This window comes from Eumetopias jubatus, unplaced genomic scaffold (assembly GCF_037043125.1).
Source record: "Eumetopias jubatus isolate StellerSeaLion01/CBP00866 unplaced genomic scaffold, mEumJub1_p1.0 scaffold_2, whole genome shotgun sequence".
NCBI lineage: Eukaryota > Metazoa > Chordata > Mammalia > Carnivora > Otariidae > Eumetopias > Eumetopias jubatus.
In genome coordinates this window covers 134,603,800-134,626,326 of record NW_028274808.1, presented here as the reverse complement: position 1 = coordinate 134,626,326, position 22,527 = coordinate 134,603,800, and the positions used below count along the sequence as shown (strand labels likewise).

Genomic DNA, 22,527 nt, shown 5'->3' with positions numbered 1-22,527 from the left:
TGCCTTTGGTGTTGCATCTAAAAAGTCCTCATCATACCCAAAGTCATCTAGGTTTTTTCTAATGCTATCTTTTGGAAGTTTTATAGTTTTGCATTTTACATTTAGGCCTATGACCGATTCTGAGCTAATTTTTGTGGTGTAAGGTCTGTGTCTGGATTCATTTTTTTTTTTTCTTGTGGGTATCCAGTTGTTCTAGCCCCGTTTGTTGAAAAGACTGTCTTTGCTCCATTGTATAGCCTTTGCTCCTTAGTTAAAGATGTTGACTGTGTTTATGTGGGTCTATTTCTAAGCTCTGTATTTTGTTCTATTGATCTATTTGTCTATTCTTTTATCAATATCATACTGTCTTGATTACTGTAGCTTTCTGGTAAGTTGATTTTGTTGTTGTAGTTTGTTTTGTTTTTGTGTTTGTTTTTGTTTAGTGGCAGAAAGAAGACTTTATTGAGCCCCTCAACCCGAGTTTTCTTTCTTCTGCACAGGCTTGGTTTCCCAGAAACCCCTATTCTGGCGGGCAGCAGTAAGACCCACTTCGTGGCTAGCAGGGGCAGCTCTGTGGATAGTAGAGGGTTTACCCATGTGCTGGTGGTTGCCCCCTCTGAAGGGATACTCCACAGGATTCATAGCCACAGCCCACATTCATGGCCAGCAATTCCTCTCAACCAGCCTTCAGAATGAGCTTGTCAGTGCAGCCACATCCAGCCACCACACCAACCATAGCTCTGTTGGCTGAAGAAAAGACCTTCTTTGAACCAAAAGGACAGCTTTCCTTGGGTCTTCTTGGCCTCAGGGTTGTAGGAGATGAGAGTGGTATAGTTTCCAGAGGGGCCAACTTGCCCCAGTCACCAGTCTTCTCCTCCAGCAATATACAATGACGCCCTCCAGCATACTGCCCACTGGGAGCACATTGCCTATGTTGAACTGGTTCTTCTTGCCACGTACACAAACTAGCTAGTGTGGATGCCCTTGGCAGAGATGAACAGCTCCCTCCACTTCTTCTTAAACCAGTATGGATCCCAGAAGACTACCTCAGTGAGCAGTACACCCCAGACTGGGTCATGGATGATGTTCTTCATGATGCCCTTGATGTAGCTTGACCACTCTGTGAAGTTCACAGTGCACAGACAGGCAGTGCTTCATGTGGGTGTAGAACACTGAGCTGGCACCCTTTCTCTAACCCAGAATTATCTGGCTTGTGGTGGTAGCCTGCTGACAAGCAGAGGTGGAAGAGCTCTTGTTTTGAAGTTAGGTAGTGTCAGCACTTTGACTTTCTTCTTCTCTTCCGTTATTGCTTTGGCTATCTGGGTGTTTTACTTCTCCATATAAATGTTAGAATCAGTCTGCCAATATCCACAAATATCTTGCTGGGAATCTGACTGGAGTTGCATCGAATCTATAGATCAAGTTGGGTTAAACTGATATCATCACAATATTGAGTCTTACTATCCATGAACATGAAAATGTATCTTCATTTTTTTAGTTCCCTGATTTTGTTCATCAGAGTTTTATAATTTTCCACATATAAATCTTGTACATATTTTGTTAAATTTATGTTGAAGTATTTCATTTTTGGGGTACTAAAGTGAATGGCATTATGCTTTTAATTTCAAATTCCATTTGTTCATTGCTAGTATAGGGGAAGCAATTGACTTTTGCATATTAACCTTGTATTCTGCAACCTTGCTATAACCACTTATTCCAGTTTTTTTTGTCAATTCTTTCAAATTTTCTAAACAGATGATCATGTCATCTATGAAGACAGTATTATTTCTTCCTTCGCAATCTGTGTATCTTTTATTTCCTTTGCTTGTCTTACTGCATTAGCTAGAATTTCCAGTGGTGTGGGGGGTGCCTGGCTGGCTCAGTGGGTTAAGCATCTGCCTTTGGCTCAGGTCACGATCTCATTGTCCTGGGATCAATCCCTGAGTCTCCAGTGGGGCTCCCTGCTCAGCAAGGAGTCTAACTTCTCCCTCTGCCCCTCCCCACTGCTTGTGCTCTCTGTCTCTTTCTCAAATAAATAAATAAAATCTTTCTTTTAAGATTTTATCTATTTGACAGAGACAGAGAGAGCACAAACAGTGGGAGCAGCAGGCAGAGGGAGAGGGAGAAGTAGGCTCCCCACGGAGCAGGGAGCCCCATGCGGGACTCGATCCTAGGACTCTGGGATTATGACCTAAGCCAAAGGCAGACGCTTAACCAACTGAGCCACTCAGGTGCCCCAATAAATAAAATCTTTAAAAAAAATAAAAAAGAAAAGGAGTGCTGGGAGGAAACGTCCTTTCTTTGTACCTGATCTTAGTGGGAAAACTTCTAGTTTCTCATTCCTAAGTAAGTTGTGAGCTGTAGATTTTTTGTGGATATTCTTTATCAAGTTGAGGAAGTTCCTCTCTCTTCCTAGGTTGCTGAGAATTTTTATCATGAATGAGTATTGTATTTTGTCAAATGCTTTTTCTGTATCCATTGATGTGATCATGTAGTTTTTCTTTTTTAGTATCTTGATGTGATAGATTATGTTAATTGGTTTTGAATGTTGAATCAGCCTTGTATACCTGGACTTGATCCCACTTAGTTATGGTGTGTAACCGTGGTCTTTTTTATCTTTGTTTCATTCTATATAACGTGATCTCTCTAGTTGCTCTTCAAGTTTGCTTTTTGACACTGGTTTTCAACATTTTATTTTATTTTTTTTTAAGATTTTATTTATTTGTCATAGAGAGAGAGAGAGAGAGAGAGAACGAGCACATGCAGGGAGAGCGACAGGCAGAGAGAGAAGCAGGCTCCGTGCTGAGCAAGGAGACTGATGCAGGACTCGATCTCAGGACCTTAGGATCAATGACCTGATCCAAAGGCAGACGCTTAACCAACTGAGTCACCCAGGCATCCCATATTTTATTTGAGAGAGAGAGAGAGAGAGAGAGCACAAGCAGGATGGGCAGAGAGAGAAAGAGAGAGAATCTCAAGCGGACTGTGCTGAGCATGGAGCCTGACACAGCGCTCCATCTCACAGCCCTGAGATCACGACCTGATCAACCAACTGTGCCACCCAGGTGCACCAGTTTGTTTTTTTTTTAAAGATTTTATTTATTTATTTGAGAGAGAGAGAATGAGAGAGAGAGCATGAGAGGGGAGAGGGTCAGAGGGAGAAGAAGCCTCCCTGCCGAGCAGGGAGCCTGATGCAGGACTCGATCCCGGGACTCCAGGATCATGACCTGAGCCGAAGGCAGTGGATTAACCAACTGAGCCACCCAGGCGCCCCCAGGTGCCCCAGTTTTAATTATAGTATGCCTTGATATTGTTTTCTTTTCTTTTTTTTAAAGATTTTATTTATTTATTTGACACACAGAGAGAGATAGCGAGAGAGAGAGAGGGAGAGAGCACAAGCAGGGGGAGCGGCAGGCAGAGGGAGAAGCAGGCTCCCTGCATGAGCAGGGAGCCCGATGTGGGGCTCGATCCCAAGACCCTGGGATCATGACCTGAGCTGAAGGCAGCGGTTTAACCAACTGAGCCACCCAGGCGCCCTTTGATATTGTTTTCTTAATGTTTATTTTACTTAACATTCATTGACTATGTTATATCTGTGGGTCTATACATTTTCTCAAATCTGGAAAATTCTTTATCATTATTTCTCCAAATTTTTCTTCTGCTCCATTCTCTTCCTCGACTCCAATTACATGCATGTTAAATTTCCTAATATTGTTCCATAGCTCACTGAAACTTTAATCAGTATTCTTTTTCATATTTTCTTCTCTCTGTTTTTCAACTTGAATATTTTATATTTCTAGGTTCTCAAGCTCACTAATTTTTCACATGCAGCACCTAAGCTCCTACTAAACCTATCCTGCAGATTTTTTACTTTAAATCCACAGTTGACCATTGAACAATGCAGGGGTTGAGGAGTACCAATCTCCTACACAGTTAAAAATCCACATTTAACTTTTAGCTCCCCAAAAACTTAATTGTAACAGCCTACTGTTGACCAGAAGCCTTACCAATAACACAGTCGAGTAACACTTGTTTTGTATGTCATATGTATTATACACTGTATTCTTACAATAAAATGACTAGAGAAAAAATGTTATTAAGAAAATCATAAGGAAGAGAAAGCACATTTTCAGTACTCTACTGAATTTATTGAAAAAATCCACATATACATGGATCCATGAGTTCAAAACCTTGTTTTTCAAGGGTCAACGTATTTTTAACGTACAAAAGTTCCATTTTGTTTTTTATATCGTCCATTTCTGTCCTCATCATGTTCATGCTTTTTATTAAATTCTTAAAAATATTTATACTAGCTCTGTTAAAGTCCTTGTCTGCTCGTTCCATTATCAATTTCTGGCCCTGCTTCTGTTGACTGATCTTCTAATCATGGTTATGGTCCCACATGTTTTTTCACATATCTAGTAATTTTGATGCTGGACATTGTGGATATTATACTGTTAAGTGTTGGATGATTTTGTTTTGTTTTTTTAAAGATTTTATTTATTTATTTGAGAGTGAGAGAGAGAAAGCACATGAGGGGGGGAGGGTCAGAGGGAGAAGCAGACTCCCTGCTGAGCAGGGAGCCCGATGCTGGACTCGATCCCGGGACTCCAGGATCATGACCTGAGCCGAAGGCAGTCACTCAACCAACTGAGCCACCCAGGCGCCCTGGATGATTTTGTTTTTGAAATTTGTCTTAATAATCATAAATTATAGCTTACTCCTTTTAAGATTTTTTGTTTAAACTTTGTTAGGGCAGGTTTAGGAAATTTACTCTCAGACTAATTTAACCTGGTTATTAAGGCATGACCCTTCTGAGGTTTCTACTAATTGCCCCAAGTGTTCAATGAGATCTTTCTAATCTGGCTAGATGGAATTTGGTCATCTCTCTGCCTTGTGTGAGCTATTGAATTTTTTTATTTTATAGCCCTCTTATGACACATGTTCTTTTCCTAGCTTCATAAACAAATGCACTGATAAGTATTCATTCAAAGACTTTAGGGGCCCCCTATGCAGGTACATGAAGCTCTCTTGCTCTGCAAAGTTTTTCCTTCTCTGGTACTCTGTTTTCAAATTCAAGCTGCTTCAGTCCCCCAATCTCTATCTCCTAAAATCAGTAAGTGTCATGTGCTATGCTTAAGTTCCTTCTCCCTCTGCCACTGTTTGAAAACTGCCTCTAGAGACAGAGCATTCACAGGGCTCATATTTTTCTAAGGGATCACTGTCCTGGATTGCCTGTTGTCTCAATTCTGCAATTTTTTAGTTGTCTATGGTGAGAGAGACAAGAGAACTTGTCTATGGCAAGTTCCACACCATGGCAAGTCCTATCATGGCCAGAGCCATGATAGTTTTTGCTCTATTAAATTTGGATAAATAGGTCCTTTAATTGGCTGGCATATCTTTTCCAAAATTTTAATATTCCTAATACATCTTTAGATAAATATGTGCATAAAAGAAATATTTAAAAACAAAAATCTGTATAACCTCCTTACAGTGGATCTAATATGGTTTTCCTATCACAATCATGAGTGCAAAAAAGCAAGTCAAGGCAATTTTTGTAACAGTATCCTCTCTCGATTGCAAAGGAAAGTTATTGGCTCTTCTTACCTGCAGACTCAAAAACTCTGAACTCTAATCACCTTTCTTAGTTACTGATTAGCTTTCTGTGTCCATTTTATTGAATAACAGGGACTGAGGGAACTAAAATTGATGTTTAAAGGCATATACATATAAGGAGATGGGAATTTCAGAATTACTTTATATGGATTTAAGCCTCTAATATTTGCTTTCATCTAGGTCAGGCAGGTAACCTAGAAGGTTGAAGGGACAAGGTGGGAATTGATGAAAACTGTGTAACACATGGCCCATCTGAAGAGTTCCAACAGACTACTGACATGTGGGATGCAAAGCAAATGCTTTCAGCTCTTCTAATTGTTCAAGAGAAGATAAAAATTTCAGAAATGTAAATATTTTGTGTGAAATCCCCCAACATATGAATTTTGGAAATTAATTCAAAATTTTAAAATATTCTAAAGAATAGTGGGATTTAACCTACTGGCCACCACTACACTCTACTGCTCCCTCCCACTCCTGAAATCAAACATTCCAGACAACATCAACAATTAGGAGCAAAACTAATGCATTATAGAGAAGGTTCAATAGAGGTTGAGACCACCATGTAAATGATCAAAAGATATCTATAACAAGAAGCTAATACATTTTGTGGGGAAGGAATGTACATAAGAGTTATCTTGACATTAAATTCCCAAAAGTCTTGGGGCGCCTGGGTGGCTCAGTTGGTTAAGCGGCTGCCTTCGGCTCAGGTCATGATCCTGGGGTCCTCGAATCGAGCCCCACATCGGGCTCCCTGCTCAGTGGAGAGCCTGCTTCTCCCTCTCCCTCTGCCTGCCACTCTGCCTGCTTGTGCTCTCTCTCTCTCTGTGTCAAATAAATAAATAAAATCTTTAAAAAAAATAAAATAAATTCCCAAAAGTCCCATGAAAATTCCCATGGAAATTGTTATTAAAATTGAGTCACTATGAGATTAATAGAGAAGGATAAAAAACTTAGAAGAAAAAGGAAAAATTGGGTGGGGTTAAGTGAATACGCCTTTAGTGGAATAGTTAGAAAAATGTTAGGGGAGGAAAGCTCCTACAAGATCAAATATCCAAGTTGTTGAGACACTATGCATTATAAAACAGTAAATAAATAACTGTAGAAAGTGTAGAAACTTTAGAAAGATATCATCAGTGCATGAATCAAAAGCGTGAGAGTGGAAGATAAGCTTCTCTATGGTGAGACATTCACTATCATCACTTCACACGTTTAGATGTAGCAATGGAACATGCAACAGGCTGCTTATTTTCCTTAAATACTCTGTTTACAGTTAGAGTAAACCTGATCTAAAGAGTAACAGCAATTTTATGCATGGAAGTCAAGCTTTCAATTACCAGGTAACCAAAACATCATCTCACATTTTTTGTCTCCTTTAAATAGAAAAGTAACTATTTACCAAAACGTTAATATAACGATATTAAAGAATATTTTGAAAGTTATATATAATACCTAAAATTTAGATAAATTCAATATCTAAATACAATTTGGCACTTACACATTAGTTCTTAACTGTGGTCAACTACCTGGCTTTATGCATGAATTGAGAAGACCCTTCCTTCCTAATTTCAGGTCATTATCTGGGAATCAAGGCCTTTCCAGGGCCAAGTCCATGAGTTCTAAAACCTCAACCTACTTTGATAACAAATGTTTGTGCCTTTTTCTTTGATTCTTATTGTTTTTCCTTTTCAAAAAAAAAATAAAAAACAGTTATTTACACTTGACTTTTTAAAAAGATTTATTTATTTATTTGAGAGAAAGAGAGAGCATTGTGAGTCAGGGGAGGAACAGAGGGGCAAAGGGAGAGGGAGGGGGAGAATCTCAGGCAGACTCCTGGCTGGCATGGAGCCCAATGTGGAGCTCAGTCCTACAACCCCAAGATCATGACCTGAACTGAAATCAAGAGTCGGATTCTTAACTGACTGAGCCACCCAGGTGCCCCATACGCTCGGACTTTTAAAGGTAATTAAAATGGTTGTCTTTTGACTCTTAGTTCTCCTACTTTATAAGGAAAAGAAACAAAAATCTAAAAAATCATAACAGTGTAATACAAGTTCTTATATTTAACCCAATTGTCTCTTCTTTCATTTAGTGGATTCAAGTTTCCTTACCCAAATTTCACTGCTCAAGAAACTGGCCCACCTGTATCCTGTCACTTGCCTTTTCTAGGACTGTTTCATCTATTAAAGGAGGAATTTGAATTGAATTATCTCTGAGATTCTATCATCCAGTCAAATTCTATAAAATTGCAACCTAAGGCAAAATCTGACTTGGACTTCCAAAAACATCAGTTTACACTGGAAATTGTTCACTAAAAGGGGTGTACCCCTTCTAGAAAAAAAGCACTTTCAAATAGCATTTATATATAAAATCTAATGTAGTTTTTAAACAAATATAAAATAATAGGATGACAATAGTATGTTAAGAAAATTTCCATATATATATAAAAGATACTGGGCAGAGTGTTACTCCCCAGTTAATGGACCTACAAGTCATTGTGAGCCTTTCCAGGATTCTGCAGCAGTCAAGAGAACAAAAATATTAAACATCACCCCAAGAGGTAGGGTAAATAAAATTAAGAAGCAGTATCTCACTTTCATACAAAATTATAAATTATGCACAAAATTCTGGTCCCCACAGCACAGAAAAGCAAGCCCGAGGCCATAGTCTTTCAGGTTAAACTTTTTTAAAGTAAGACTGTTTAGTTTTAGTGACAAAGGGCGAAGGGGATACAATCAAAGTTATTATCATTTTAAATGGAACGGACAGCTTAAACATGAACTCATTAATCAAACCCTAGAACACCAGAGTACCAATTGAAATTGGAAAGAGGTTTTTATAGAGCAAAGGGAGGAAGATAGCTCACATGGAAATTCTTACTTTCAAGAAATGAGACAGGCTGGGGGAAATGTGTGTGTGTGTGTGTGTGTTTAATTTCAATGCAATTTGAGATAAGTTGAGATTTAATTTAGTGAAGATGTACCTGTTATTGTGTCCAGAACAATACTAGATATGACAGAAATGTTTAAAACATGGACCTTCTCTTCAAGATTTATAATCTGTCTGAAAGAAGTGTACATTCATGGATTAACAATTCAGAGTAGGCTGCGAAGTGAACAGAGTTATGTTGGGGTATAAATCTAATCTCCTAAACTTTTTTGATGGCACTGTTAGAGATGAAAATCTGAGAAGCAGATGATGCTTGACCCTATGATAGTGTTCCTTATGTCACACATTCTTAATGAAAACTATAAAGAATATAAACTGTAATTCTATGTTCACCTATGACTGCATTTTGTGAGTTGAAAAATTAACCTACAAGAAAATAGGAAACGTTAGCAAAAACACAAAAAGTCATAAAAACTGAGGACATACCTAGGCCCTAAAGCGATATGCAGCAGAGCATAAGTGTGCATGGACAGCCAATCTCCCTGGAGGGCCAACACAGTAATGTTCGCTTGGGAAGGCAGTTAGCTTAGTGATGAAGAGTATGGATCATGGAGTCAGCCTGCCAGGGTTCGAATCTTAGCTTCAGCATGGAAAAGTTGTTAAGCCTTTATGACTCTCAATTTCCCCATCTGTGAAGTGAGGATAGATATTGGGTTAACATTCCAGAGTGGCTGTAAAGATGAAATCAGGTAATCCATGTAAAGAACTCAACACCATACCAGCACATGGCAAACACTTCTTAAAAACTAGCTATTACTAACAACAGATCCATGTAATATAAAGAGCAAAGGCTCCCAGCTATTCCTTTAATAGCTAGTTGAGTTTGTAGAGTCCCTTCATCTCTGAGACAAGAGCATCGGTTTGCATACCTGTAAAAAGACAATAATAATAATAATATTTGCCTCATCCAGGGAAAACTCCAGTGGGAAGCAGAATAAGAACATGTATGAAAAAATGCTTTGTAATACAGAAAATGGTAAATGCATGTGGCTTCTTGCTATCATAATGAATCCTGCGCACCCTTCTAAAGAGGTCAGCTGCCTATATTTTTGCCTACTTTTGTTCACAGACGTACCTCAGCACTTAGGACAGTGATGGGCACATAGCAGTGGTCATTAAAAATAATTGAATGAATAAATGAAGATCACATTTCTATAATCCTGAAGTTCATTTTGTTTGGCCTTATATTTCTCTGAAATCAGTACAGATGAGGAATCTGAAGGCCTGAGAGCAGTCACATAGACCGCATTCATTTTCTGTTGCTGTGTAACAAATTATCACAAACCACACCCATTTGTGTACTCATGATTCTGTAAGGCAGAAGTCTGGCCCCATGTATCTGGGTCCTCTGTTCAGAGGCCCGTGGTGTTGACATCAAGCTATCAGCCAGGCTGTATTTTCCTCTGGAGGCTCTGCTAGGGAAGTCTTCCAAGCCCATTAGGGTTGTGACAGATTTCAGTTCTTTATGATTGCAGAACTAAGGTTCCATGTCCTTGCTGGTTGTCATCTGGCTGCTCTCAACTCCTGGAGGCTGACTATATTCCTTCCCATGTGGCCCCTCCATAGGCAGTTCACAATATCTCCTCAGCAGAACCCTTCATGGCCAGCAGTAGGATCCTCCTCACTGTGAATCCCCCACACGCTTTGAATCTCTGACTTCTGCTCATTGGCTAGAGAAAAACTCTACTTTTAAAGGAAAACCCTGATAATCTCTCCCTTTTGCTACAGAATGTAACCTACACAGGGGACTGATATCTGATCATAATCAGAGATTCCACCCACACTTAAAGGGAAGGGGTTTATGAAAAGGCCAGGACCATTGTAGGTTATTCTTAGAATTCTGCCTACCACATATACTATATTCTATGAACAAAGATAGCCTGTCATAAATATATTGGTGAATGTTTTAAAAGCAGGTGAGAGACCATATGTCTAGGATGATCCTTTATGATTTAATTAATGTGTTTAAATATCCAAGAAGAAGGTCTGACAGGCTACACACTAAAACAGTTCACAGTGGTTATCCCCAAGGAGTGAGAATAAGTTTCTCACAATAAACGTACAGTATCCTTACAATTAAAAATAATAAAAAGAGGAGATACAAACTGATCCTTTCCCTTTACATTTCTTATCTTTTTTCTAGGTCACAAATCAGGTCTCAGTGCAAATTCTAAACACTTGTTTCTCCTCTACTTTAACTTAGCTTACGAATAATGCTGCAGATCAAGTAAAATAACTTCTCCTTTTACAGCATCTTTCTCCCAGAGTTTTACAGATATTTCGTTAGGACTCATCTCTTACTCCACACTTCCTTAGATTCTCCACTTAAGGTTCAGAAGGTCTGTCTTCATGGTCCCAAAGGCAACAAGAGCTTCTCAGCTCTGCAAACCCCACTCTCCCACACTATCGACTCAATGCCATCATTTTTATCAAGTAAGCTAGGTCTCATTTATGTTTTTTTGCCCAAGGAAGGAAAATAAAATCTCAGAAAACCCACCAGTTTAAAGAAAACAGTTGTGCTGTAGCCAAGCATAACTTCACAAACCATGTTTGCAGCAGTAGATTGGATTAGCTGTATATTGTACAATAAATGAGTTAGAAATCCAAACAGTAGGTGCACTGATATTTTGTTGTAAAATTCATGTGTCAAGAAATATTTGACAAGCAGTATTTCCATACTTAAATTGAACAATGAATTGAAGCCTGAAAAAAAGCAAAGGGAATGTATTCTGCAGTTGTCTCTTAAATCGTGTTACCCACTGATAGTTTTTTTCCCCATGGAAGAGGCAATCCCTTCGATATAGAGAGACGGCAGGCCAAGAAAACGGGCTTTAATTAAATCAGTTATGTCGCATTATATCATGTGAACAATGTGCGTCCACAGCAATCTTTCCATGGAAAAATTAAACAAAGCGTATTTATAATTCAGATGTATATAAACATGGTTGGGCTATCTCATACATTGCCTGTCGTCTGTTCAAAAAAAACTTCTAAATTCTAAATATAATGGATTCTTGGCTGGGGTGAGAGATACCAAAGAGATCTTATAACATATTTAAACTTCATCAGATTTCTACACAGCCTCTCAAACAAGCTAGAAAAAGTCCAGAAACCGTGATCTTTTGTCAGTACCAACCCTTACCCTGATTATCAACTCTTGTAGTTTCAATAATACATTTCTCATTGTGCCTTGGTATCTCCCATCTTTACCCACACAAAGCCTAGGATGGCTTTGCGTTTTTTGAAAGTACCACAACAACATAACAAATAAATCAAAAGCAGTGTAAGTGTTAGCAAAGAAGAGCTGGTCACCTTGAGTAACTTTCCCTAGCCGCCTAATAAGGTTAGGAATAAGACCCATTTTTCAATGTGTTAGCAGTGTGTGATTGTTGTTACTATGAGAGAGATTTTTCATTTAAAAATGCATGATTCATCTTTAGAAAAAAATCTTCTTATCCAAATCTTTCAAAGAACTGAGCAAACATACATTATTCTATACATTATTATGTGGAAGTGCTTTGAAAAGCCAAAAGTGCTACATAAATTTTTAAGTTATCAATATTCCAAGTGTTTAACTTCTGAAATATGTTGGATGCTGAATTAGTTGGCTTTTTGAGTTTTCTAGTTAACTAATAGGTGGGCTCCTGTGTTCTATCTAGTACTTGAACATGTTCACAAATATTTCCCTCGATGCTTAATTTACTATGAGAGATTGAAGAACTGGATTTATTTAATTGTATAAAATGTCTCTTTAGGGCATGTAATTAGTAAAAAATGGGTTACAAAGAAGTCAAAAGACATAACCATAGCATGAAAATACAGCAAACAGCAGAAATGAACCATATGTTTTAATCCTCAAGGTTCCATTTCTCATGTCAAATAAATATTTAAATAACAGCAACTGAGTTTTTTAAACAGCACAAAATCTGGATAATAAAGATACCATTCAATCAGTCAAGAAATGCTAACTGATTTAACATTTAATATCTGAAATCTCAATGGCTTATCACAAAGGGTATTTCTTTCTCATTTAAGGGTCAGGGAGGAAGGGAGAGTAGAAACTCCATGGAGTCATTCAGGGACCCAGGCTGATGAAGGCTGTTGTCTTCAACTATTAGCTGTCAGTGCTACCCTAAGGATAAACATCTAGCCAGTAGTTGGAGCAAGAGGGAGAGTGGAACATCACAGAGAACATGTTTCTGGGTCAATCCTAGAAGTGATATATATCACTTCCGCCCACATTCCATTGGCCTGAACTGAGTACTCTGGTCACAACCAAATGCAAGGGAGGCTGGAAAACATGATCTATCTGTGTGCTGAAGAGGGAGGAAAACTGACTTGGTAGACTGCAAGCCAGTTTCAGCCAAACTACAAATGCTCTTTTAACCCCCATTCACAAGAAAAAAGAAAGAAAACAAACATCAAGAACAATAAAGAGAGAGAAAGAAATGTTTTCTTCTAGCAGGGCAATTGAGTGTCTAGCTTTTTCAGAACTTCCATTTTTCCAAGCCATTTGAGCCCCAATGTTTGTTCTTCTATTGGGCGGTATGTCCATTCATATGGCATTCAATAACACAAGAATCATAAAATATGGAAATAGAGGGCAGAGCAGAAAACTTATGCAATTTGGTGCTCAGAAGTTTGTGGGCCAACTTGATTTGCTAATCCACAGCCTGTGCTTCTGGAGAGGAGAAGAAAGGGGAGTTCACAATCCACAAACCAATTTGTGTTGTTTCTGCAACACTGCAAAAGTGCGACTCATGAATATGCTAATGAAATTGCAATGAGAGTTTTGGCACTATTTCATCACCTCAACTAGATTAGAGAGTAATAACACTATGGGTTTACATGTCTTTAGAAACTGCTGTGGTAGTAGAAAAAAAAAATGGATCTGTGATATTTATAATGCAACAAAAATTAAAACCATGCTACAATAAAATAATGATAATTATTTTATATGTAAGTAATAGTTTGCAGCACACACACACAATAGTTCACTTTTAAAGTCATTCACTGCTTTTCATGTTTCTGCTTCCTGGTGTTGATGTGAGTCTATATTTGTGAATGGGTTCATATTTCTATGCCTTCTTCCAAAGATAGAAAAGAGATTTTTTAAAAAATGGAAATACTGGTGGAAAAAATTTTATTGGCAAGCCAGGAATCTCCTTTTTATAAGCATTTAGCACCTTTTTTTATCATTAATTAGGGTTCTAAGATTAGAAGAACTAAGAAAAAGCTATTCTTACCTTTATATTCCAATTTCTCACATAATAGTCAAACTATATCCTGGGACTCTAGAACTGTCCCACAATTCAAGCCTCCTTAACAGTTTATGAATGCACTGTTTTTAAGGTAGTGACCTCTTCAACAGGTAGGGAACTATGTAGAGACAAAAAGATTAAAAATTAAATGAAAAGTCTTCCTGGTGATGGGTATTAAAGAGGGCACGTTCTGTGTGGAGCACTGGGTGTTATGCACAAACAATGAATCATGGAACACTACATGAAAAACTAATGATGTAATGTATGGTGATTAACATAACAATAAAAAATTATTTTAAAAAATTAAATGAAAAGTCTCCAACAGCTTCATTAGGCAACCCAAACCACAAGGAGGCATCTGAGCATTTTCTCCACATGGCATTCAGAATTCTTTATAATAGGATCATTTATCAGAACTGACCCCCTGCAATATCAGAAATTATGCTCAGCCTTCAACTTCCCAGTAGATGTGCTCATTAGGAGCTATAAGAAGTGAGAGAAAATATGTGGAATAAAAATCCATAGGCTCCAGGATTTGGAATCCCCTCTGATCCCTAAGAGATGAGGATGTTGCTGGCTCCATAAACTGAGGGGAAGCTGCTGATTTTCTCACCATACTTCACGGGCACTTTATAAAAGAAAAGATACTAGGGTTTCTTTTACACTTGTTTAATCAAGAGAGAAAAAAAATTTTTCAGATTAGTGAGTAATGATCTATGTTTAAGAGACATGCAGCTGCTAAATACTTTCATACACACTATCTCAAATAATGCCATCCATCCATCAGTATGAGGCTAGGCATCCACTATTTATGATGTTAAATATCCCAAAGTGATGAAATTGTAAGGCTATTTATATAGACCCTCTGTCCTTCTGCTGTGGCCACTCGGTTTATTATTTTTAAAACAATAAAAAAGTTGTGACTAATTTCAGTGACACTTTCAGAATATCCCTGACCCAGAATGCCTTCATTTTGAGGGCAATTAGGTGCTATTAAATAAAGATGATTTTGCTTATAGAGAAGTTTGTTGGGATACAAGAAATGGAAATAATTCACTCTAACTGTACATAAATAGCACTGTACACATTTGGGCTTTTATGTACTTATATTTGTATATATATGTACGGATATGTGTACACACACACATATACACACATACACACACAATCGTAGGGGGAAAAGAAACAGCCAGATTGGAAATTATCTTTAAGTTGGTATGCATTGTGAGTTCTGTGCTTACTTCGATTCCAAACACACGCCAATCACCTTTGGTGATACAGTTTCATAAATAAGCTCTAGGTTGGGTTTAGCAGAATCGAGTTGTAGCTCAAAGTCTTCTAATTTGGTAAAGAATGACTCAGTAATATCAAAGATCTCTTCCAACTCTGAAATCGTCACTCTCTGCTTTTGCTATACCTATGGAGACCTGGCCCCTGTGGTCCTAAACACATCTCTACATTTCCTTGGATCTCATTTGGCACAACTGTAAAACTATTTTATATGTGCTTTATCTCACAGGGATAATCCAGGGACATAAGTGTTTCTGCTACGTTTGTCAATCTGAAATATTTGGGTAATTATTAGATTAATTTGGGATGCTTATAATGTGGACAAAACAACATTAGGAAGAAAAAAACACAGAGCACCAGAAAGGATCATTTATATAGCGATCCATTTTTCTTTGTTACTGTTTCGTCTCTTTTCAGACCCATTTCATTTGACCAAAACCTGGGGTGGCTTGGTATCAAAAATGACTTCAAGAAATAAAGATTGAGGGCGCCTGGGTGGCTCAGTTGTTAAGCGTCTGCCTTCGGCTCAGGTCATGATCCCAGGGTCTTGGGATCGAGCCCCGCATCAGGCTCCCTGCTCAGCCAGGAGCCTGCTTCTCCCATTCCCACTCCCCCTGTTTGTGTTCCCTCTCTAGCTGTCTCTCTCTCTGTGTCAAATAAATAAATTTTAAAAAAATCTTTGAAAAATAAAAAAAGAAATAGAGATTGAAAATTAAAACTGAAACTACTTAAGGTGAAAGAGTCACATGGGGTCGAAAGCAATGTAGAAAAATGCAGGTATATAAATCAGTAGGATTTCTTAAATTCATATGCTTACAAAGGAAACTAAAGGATTTCTTTAAAAAGTCAAGAACTTTTAGTTCTAGCTGGATCGTAAATAAGGAGCAGATATTTATTCTAATTAAGTAACACTTTCTGAAAAGCAGAGAATATGAATGTGATTTGATTTAATAGAACCAACTAGAATATTTATACTACATTATGGTTCTTAGACTCTTTGTGTGCTGAACCCCTTTGAGAATATAATGAAAGCAGTGGACCCTCTCTCTAGAAAAACACACAGGCATGCAATTTTGCATATAAATTCAGGACCCTACTGGGCCATGGACCACAGGTTAATAACTCCTGATTTACAATGTTACAGCCCTGTTTATAAAGTACCAGGGCTCTTGGATCAGAAGAGTCTGAATTTGTAGGGTTATTTACATAAATTTGCATACTCTATTCAATCTGCTCTACCTCTATGTTTATAAGATAAATTATTTAGTCTAACCTACTACAATAGTATTCAAATTCAATATCAGTGACACGATATACATAAAATCCTTTAGCAGATTTTTAAACCAATCCATTTAATCACATCTCACAACCAAGGCATAGCTAGAAACACCTAGCTGAAATGAAGATTGCTCCATGGACTCTCATACGGTGAAGCCAGGCATAGCCTGGCTTGGTCTTACCACAAAAATGCCACAGCCCCTTCCTGATGTTGCCTGTATCCTGTGAAGCCCTAGAATGTGATGAAACTGCCTTTGGTAGTTTATTTACTAGCCATCAAAGCCATTCTTTCATTACCTTCAGAATGTAATGGTTATTTTATGAAGACTCATTAAATTTAATGAGATACAGCCATGTTTATTGCTATCCTATAAAATGGGGGTGGGGGGAGACCCATCTTCAAACTGACTTTTGCTCCTGTGGAGTAACAAAAATAAAATGTCAGTCCTACCACTGTACTCAGAGGGAGGTGTTTCAGAATTCAGAAGTCACTGCCAGGAGTCAAAGTTGATTAGGATCATAATAATCATTGTTGTTCTTATTATAACCTGGCCTTATTAACAATAACAGCAAACTCATACAAGTCAATAGTAAAAATATAAATAATCCAATTAGAAAATGGACAGGGGATCTGAATAGACATTTTTCCAAGTAAGACATACAGAGGGCCAACAGGCATATGAAAAGGTGCTCAACATCACTAGTCATCAGGGAAATGCAAATCAAAATCACGAGATATCACCTCATACCTACTAGAATGGCTATTATCAAAAAGGCAAGAGAGAACAAGTTTGGTGAAGATGTAAAAGGGGACACTTGTTCACTGTTGGTCAGGATGTAAATTGGTGCAGCCACTATGGAAAACAGTTCGGCGGTACCTCAAAAAATTAAAAATAGAGCTACCATATGATCCTGCAATTTCACTCCTAGGTATATATCCAGAGGAAATTAAGATAAGATCTCAAACAATACCTGTACTCCTGTGTTCACTGCAGTGTTATTCACAATAGCTAAAACATGGAAACAAGTGTCCATCAATGGATGAATGAAGAAAAGTTATATATGTGTCATAAATTGTATCTATAAATACATATTTATAGAAATATGAATGTGAAATATTCTTACTTTATAATGGAATATGATTCAGCCATACAAAGAAGGAAATCCTGCCATTTGCAATAACATAGATGGACCTGGAAGACATTATGCTAAGTAAAATAAGTTAGAGAAAGACAAATATAAGTGGAATCTAAAAAAGCCAAACTCATGGAAACAAAGAGTCGGTTGGTGGTTGCCAAGGGCTGGGTGGTGCGGAAATGGGGAGATATTGGTTGAATGGTACAAACTTTCAGCTGTAGGATGAATAAAGTCTAATCTAATGCACAGCATGGTGACTATAGTTCACAATACTGCATTATATACTTGAAAGTTGCTAAGACAGTAAATCTTAAATGTTCTCACCATAACAACAAAAAATGGTAATTATGTGAGGTGAAAGATGTGCTAATTAATCTTATTGTTATATGTGTATGAAATCATCACACCGTATACCTTAAACTTACATAATATTATGTGTCAATTATATCTCAATAAAGGTGGAGAAAAATAGTAACAGTGATAGTCATAGTAATAGTATCAATAATAATAACAGCTACCAGGGCGCCTGGGTGACTCAGTGGGTTAAGCATCTGCTGTCAGCTCAGGTCATGATCCCAGGGTCCTGGGATCAAGCCCCATATCAGGCTCCCTGCTCAGCGGAGAGTCTGCTTCTCCCTCTCCCTCTGTCTGCTGCTTCCCCTGCTTGTGCTCTCTCTCTCTCTCTCTCTCTCTCTCTCTGGCAAATAAATAAATAAAATCTTCAAAAATAATACTAACTGCTACCAATTTTTGCATCCTTACTTTGTACCAAGCATTACTATAGGCACATTACAGATTATATCACTTAATTTAGTTATGCCATTAGTCATAAAGCAAGAAGATGCTACATTTTCCTATGCAGTCTTGAGCCTCAGTCCAGTCTAAAAATTGTAAGTTGGGACATGATGGCTCATAAGAGGGCCAAAGGAAAGGCAAAAGAGTAGACCCAGATCTCAAAGTAGAACCAGGAAAAAACCTAAGAAGAGAATCCAGATTCACTCTTAGGTACAAGTTCTGCCTTATAATTTTATGGCCAGATCTCACAGATGGAGCATCTTGTCTTAGAACTCACCTAAACCAAAGGCAACCAGTCTGCCAAAAGTGACCAAAAGCTGAAAAGCACTAACAAAGAGCCACTTGAATGGAGTCTGAACACATGGAATTTGGAAAAAGATTTGCTGCCTCTGTGGTCCATCATGTAGGAGATGAAACATCTAACTGTCAATAGTGATTGGGAGACCATAAATTTTATATGGCAGCCCTTAGAGCAGATTTTAGATTTTGTCATATTTAATATATGAGACTTAAGTTCTGTGTTAGAAATCAGGATAATTCCAGAATCTGAGTGATGGGTATATTCATTGCAGTACCTTAATTTTGTCATTCATAAAGGAACAAGAAAACTCTATGCTGGGCCCTGAAATTAAGTTATGTGTCTAACTGATGGTGCTTGTCTCCTCTTAAGTTTTTTTTACTTTTAACCCTGTCCCAGAGAGTGCCCAACTTCAGAGGCACTAAAAGAAGGTCCAAGGCTGTTTGGAAGGCAGAACAGGAAACTTCCATTGCTCTGAGCCCAAATTCATCCCACTGAAAAATTTTCCACAGTGTATAATTAACATTGAGCATCTGGAAATAGAAATATTTCTATTTTCTAACGATTTCCAAATATATTTCTAATTAATTCTAAATATGAGCAGATTGTCCCTGCAATCTGTGACCTACAAGTGTCCCAGAAAGTTGCATTTCAGAGGCCAGGTAGAAAAATAGTCTGGATGAAGAAAGACTAGAACAAATGTGTATTTCTCCCTTCAAAAGATTGGGTCCAGCCTACACGGGGAAAGCAGGTTAATAAGCAGCTGAGACAAACAGAAAACAATACAGTGCTGAGGTATGAAGTCTGAAGAACAAGCCCTCCCAATCACCAGGAAAAGTAACTCTGAAGTAGGATACTTATCTGAAATGTTCTAAATTACACTGAAAGTTACCTTAACTTTTTTTGTTTTGGGGGCACCCATGTGAGCTAATTTGATATAATTAACAGTCTGCCAGTCAATTTACAACAAAAGAAGTTTCTAGGAGTGACAGAGTCCCATGAGAAACTGTCCCTTGGAAAGTACCCATCTTTTTTCTTCAGGAGCCACAAGGAATCATTTAACAAATTACTTTACCCTGGCAGTAAGGGGCTTCCTGCAATCTACTCCTACATCTCGGTTGCCTCAAAGAACTTCCTAACTGCAGAGATCGGGCAGGCCATTTACATTTGGTGGTGTCGATTGTCATACTCACTATGGAACAGTTTTTGGGTTTTTTTAAGATTTATTTATTTATTTGAGAGACAGGGCATGCAGGTGCAAATTGGGGGAGGGGAGGAAGGAGAGAGTCTTCAAGCAGACTCCCCACTGAGTGCAGAGCCCCACGCGGGGCTCTATCTCACCACCCATGAGATCCTGACCTGAGCTGAAACAACGAGTCTGAGGCTCAACTGACTGAACCACTCAGGCGCCCCAACACTACGGGACAATTTTAATTAAACAACACTGATTTATCATCCTACTCAATACTTGTTTATTAAAGTGTTGTCTGAGTTAAGTACAAGAACTTATTTTTCTTAGAACCAAAGTACATTTCTTAGGCCTTCTCCTATCAAGTTAAACTATATGAAAGCCAACAGCTGCAAATTAAGATAAGAAAGAGTCTATAATTATGAGAAAGAGTTTGCAAATGAAAGCGTTTTAAGTGAGGTGGAATGTGCTTCATGAAGGCAGCATAAGGCATTTTAACTACTTTAGAGTCTGAATTTGATTCCAGAGTAATACCTCTGTTAATCTCCCTCAAGTAAGTAACCTCTCTGAGGCTTGGTATCCTCATCTGTAAAATGGGGATCATCATCATCATAATAATACCTACTTCATCAGGTTATTGACAGGATTACATGAAATGATGTAAAGAATGTGAAGATGTATACAGTATGTTACTTAGTGCCTGGTATGTAGTGAGCATCCAATAAATGACAAATATTGCTAAAATTTGGGAAAAGAAAACTTAAAAATTATATTTACAAAAAGTTACTTTTACCATACTAAGAAATGAGTTGGAATCTCTAAGGAAACCTTAAAAGGTAAGGCAAGCTTGTCTATGCTTATTTAGATGAAGTTGAGTAAAAGTCCATTCCTATTTTAATGCAGTGATCTAATTAACCTTTTACCAGTATTAAAATGACCTTGAGTTGGTCTTGTGACCTCGAATGCTTCATGTTGTTGACTTTAAAACAGGCTTTTTGGGATGGTCAGAAATAGCATCTGGTGAAATGGGCAAAAGGTCATATTCATTTACTTTGTAATAAATAGCAAATATATTTTGCATTAGCTGCTCACAAATAGGAAGAAATGCATAAAATCCATTTGTCAAAGCAAGTAAGATATTACATAAGGATTTAGAATAAATCAAAAAATTCCAAAAAGGATCCAACATTGATTTTTGGTCTCATGCCACTTATTTTATACCAGGAAGTGATTAAATTATTCATTTTTATAAACTAAAGAAATACATTTCCAGCTAACATTAAAATGAAGTAAAGATGCATCTAATTAAACAACACTGATTTATCATCATAAACATTCCTGTCTCAGGCAGAGAAATCACTGAGCTATGATGAAAGGGAAAAGATAAATGTAGCTTGTGAAAATGTCAAAACTGCAGAACTATATGATTTCTAAAACTCTTTCTTGTTTTACAAATGTTTATGCTTCAAAAACCAAAACTCTAGTGGCATCCTCCATGTTATCCACAAGCTTTAGGATGAATGACTCAAAAATAGCCTCTTTGATCAAGAGAACCACGTTGGGAAAATTAGTTTCAAAAGAGAATCCCAACCATGAATAATATTACATACATTGTTTGACCAAAGCCAGTAAATACAACCACATCTGATTTTTGTACTTCTTATTGAAATCTTGGCGGGAGTTTTTTCCCACACCATTCGTAGAGCAGGTTTCTTTCTTCTCGTAAAACTCTGAGTTGAGTTTCATCGTATGTAATAATCATAATTACTCTTGATACAGCACAAGTAGCCGTATCTTTTTATTTACAAATTCCATTCATCACCTTAATGTCCATTTACATTTCAAAAGGACACCAAAAGGAGGACATGAAAGCATTCAACTATACTGTTAATATGTGTGCAGTCTAGAGTCCTTTTCAAAATGAAATCAAGTTCAAACGCCTGCCTGTCCAGCATTGTTAAGGAAGATTTGTAAAGAAAGCATCACCTTATTGGAAATATACCCAGCTTCTCCCTCTTCCCTGTAATAATTGTTAAGCTATTTAGTCAATATCTGGCATCTGTGCATAGTTACTCACATTATGCAGAAGCTCTTTATGCCTCCAGTGATCATGTAGGGCTATCATTCGCCTTGTATTTCTCTAAGCCCAAATGTTTACCTCTGCAGCAGGCTCATTCAGTTATCATTTATATCAGTTATTGGTTACAAACTGATCATTCCAATCCCTCCATTATTAATTTTTTTATTGCCCCTCAGATCATGCCCCATTTTTCAAGTGGTGTTTCAGAGCCTAAATCGTTTCTTCCTACAAAAAATCTAGACATAAATGCCAACTATTTGTAGTGCATTATCATTTGTAATGTTCTAATTATTTTACATAATCAATAACGTCAAGTCCCTTTTCTTGGGGACTTTCTGTTTATTTACATTTTATTCTACACACGTCAGTTTCCATCAAGAGCAAAACCGATTTTCTTGTCCTGCATCTGCTCTCAAGACAACCTTAATTCACCATAAATCTATTTGTGTTCACTACATAGTTAGACCCAGTTTGCTATGTTGATACAATCGTGGGGCCAAACATGTCTTGCTCTGCAAAACAAGACTTAAAACTCAAAATGTTACTCTAATGATGACCACGGAGACCAGAGGTGGTGTTTTATTTCATTGTTGTTATTTTGCAGAGGTCTCTGTTTATGATGTGATGCATTTGGGCCTAAGCACATTAGCTGCATTAT

The 22,527-nt window shown here is 37.7% G+C and overlaps 1 pseudogene; it reads right to left on the bottom strand.

The window, feature by feature from the left end:
• Positions 1 to 450: 450 nt before the first annotated feature.
• LOC114224923 (large ribosomal subunit protein uL2 pseudogene) lies at positions 451 to 21,914 on the bottom strand (annotated as a pseudogene).
• Between the last annotated feature and the right edge of the window lie 613 nt (positions 21,915 to 22,527).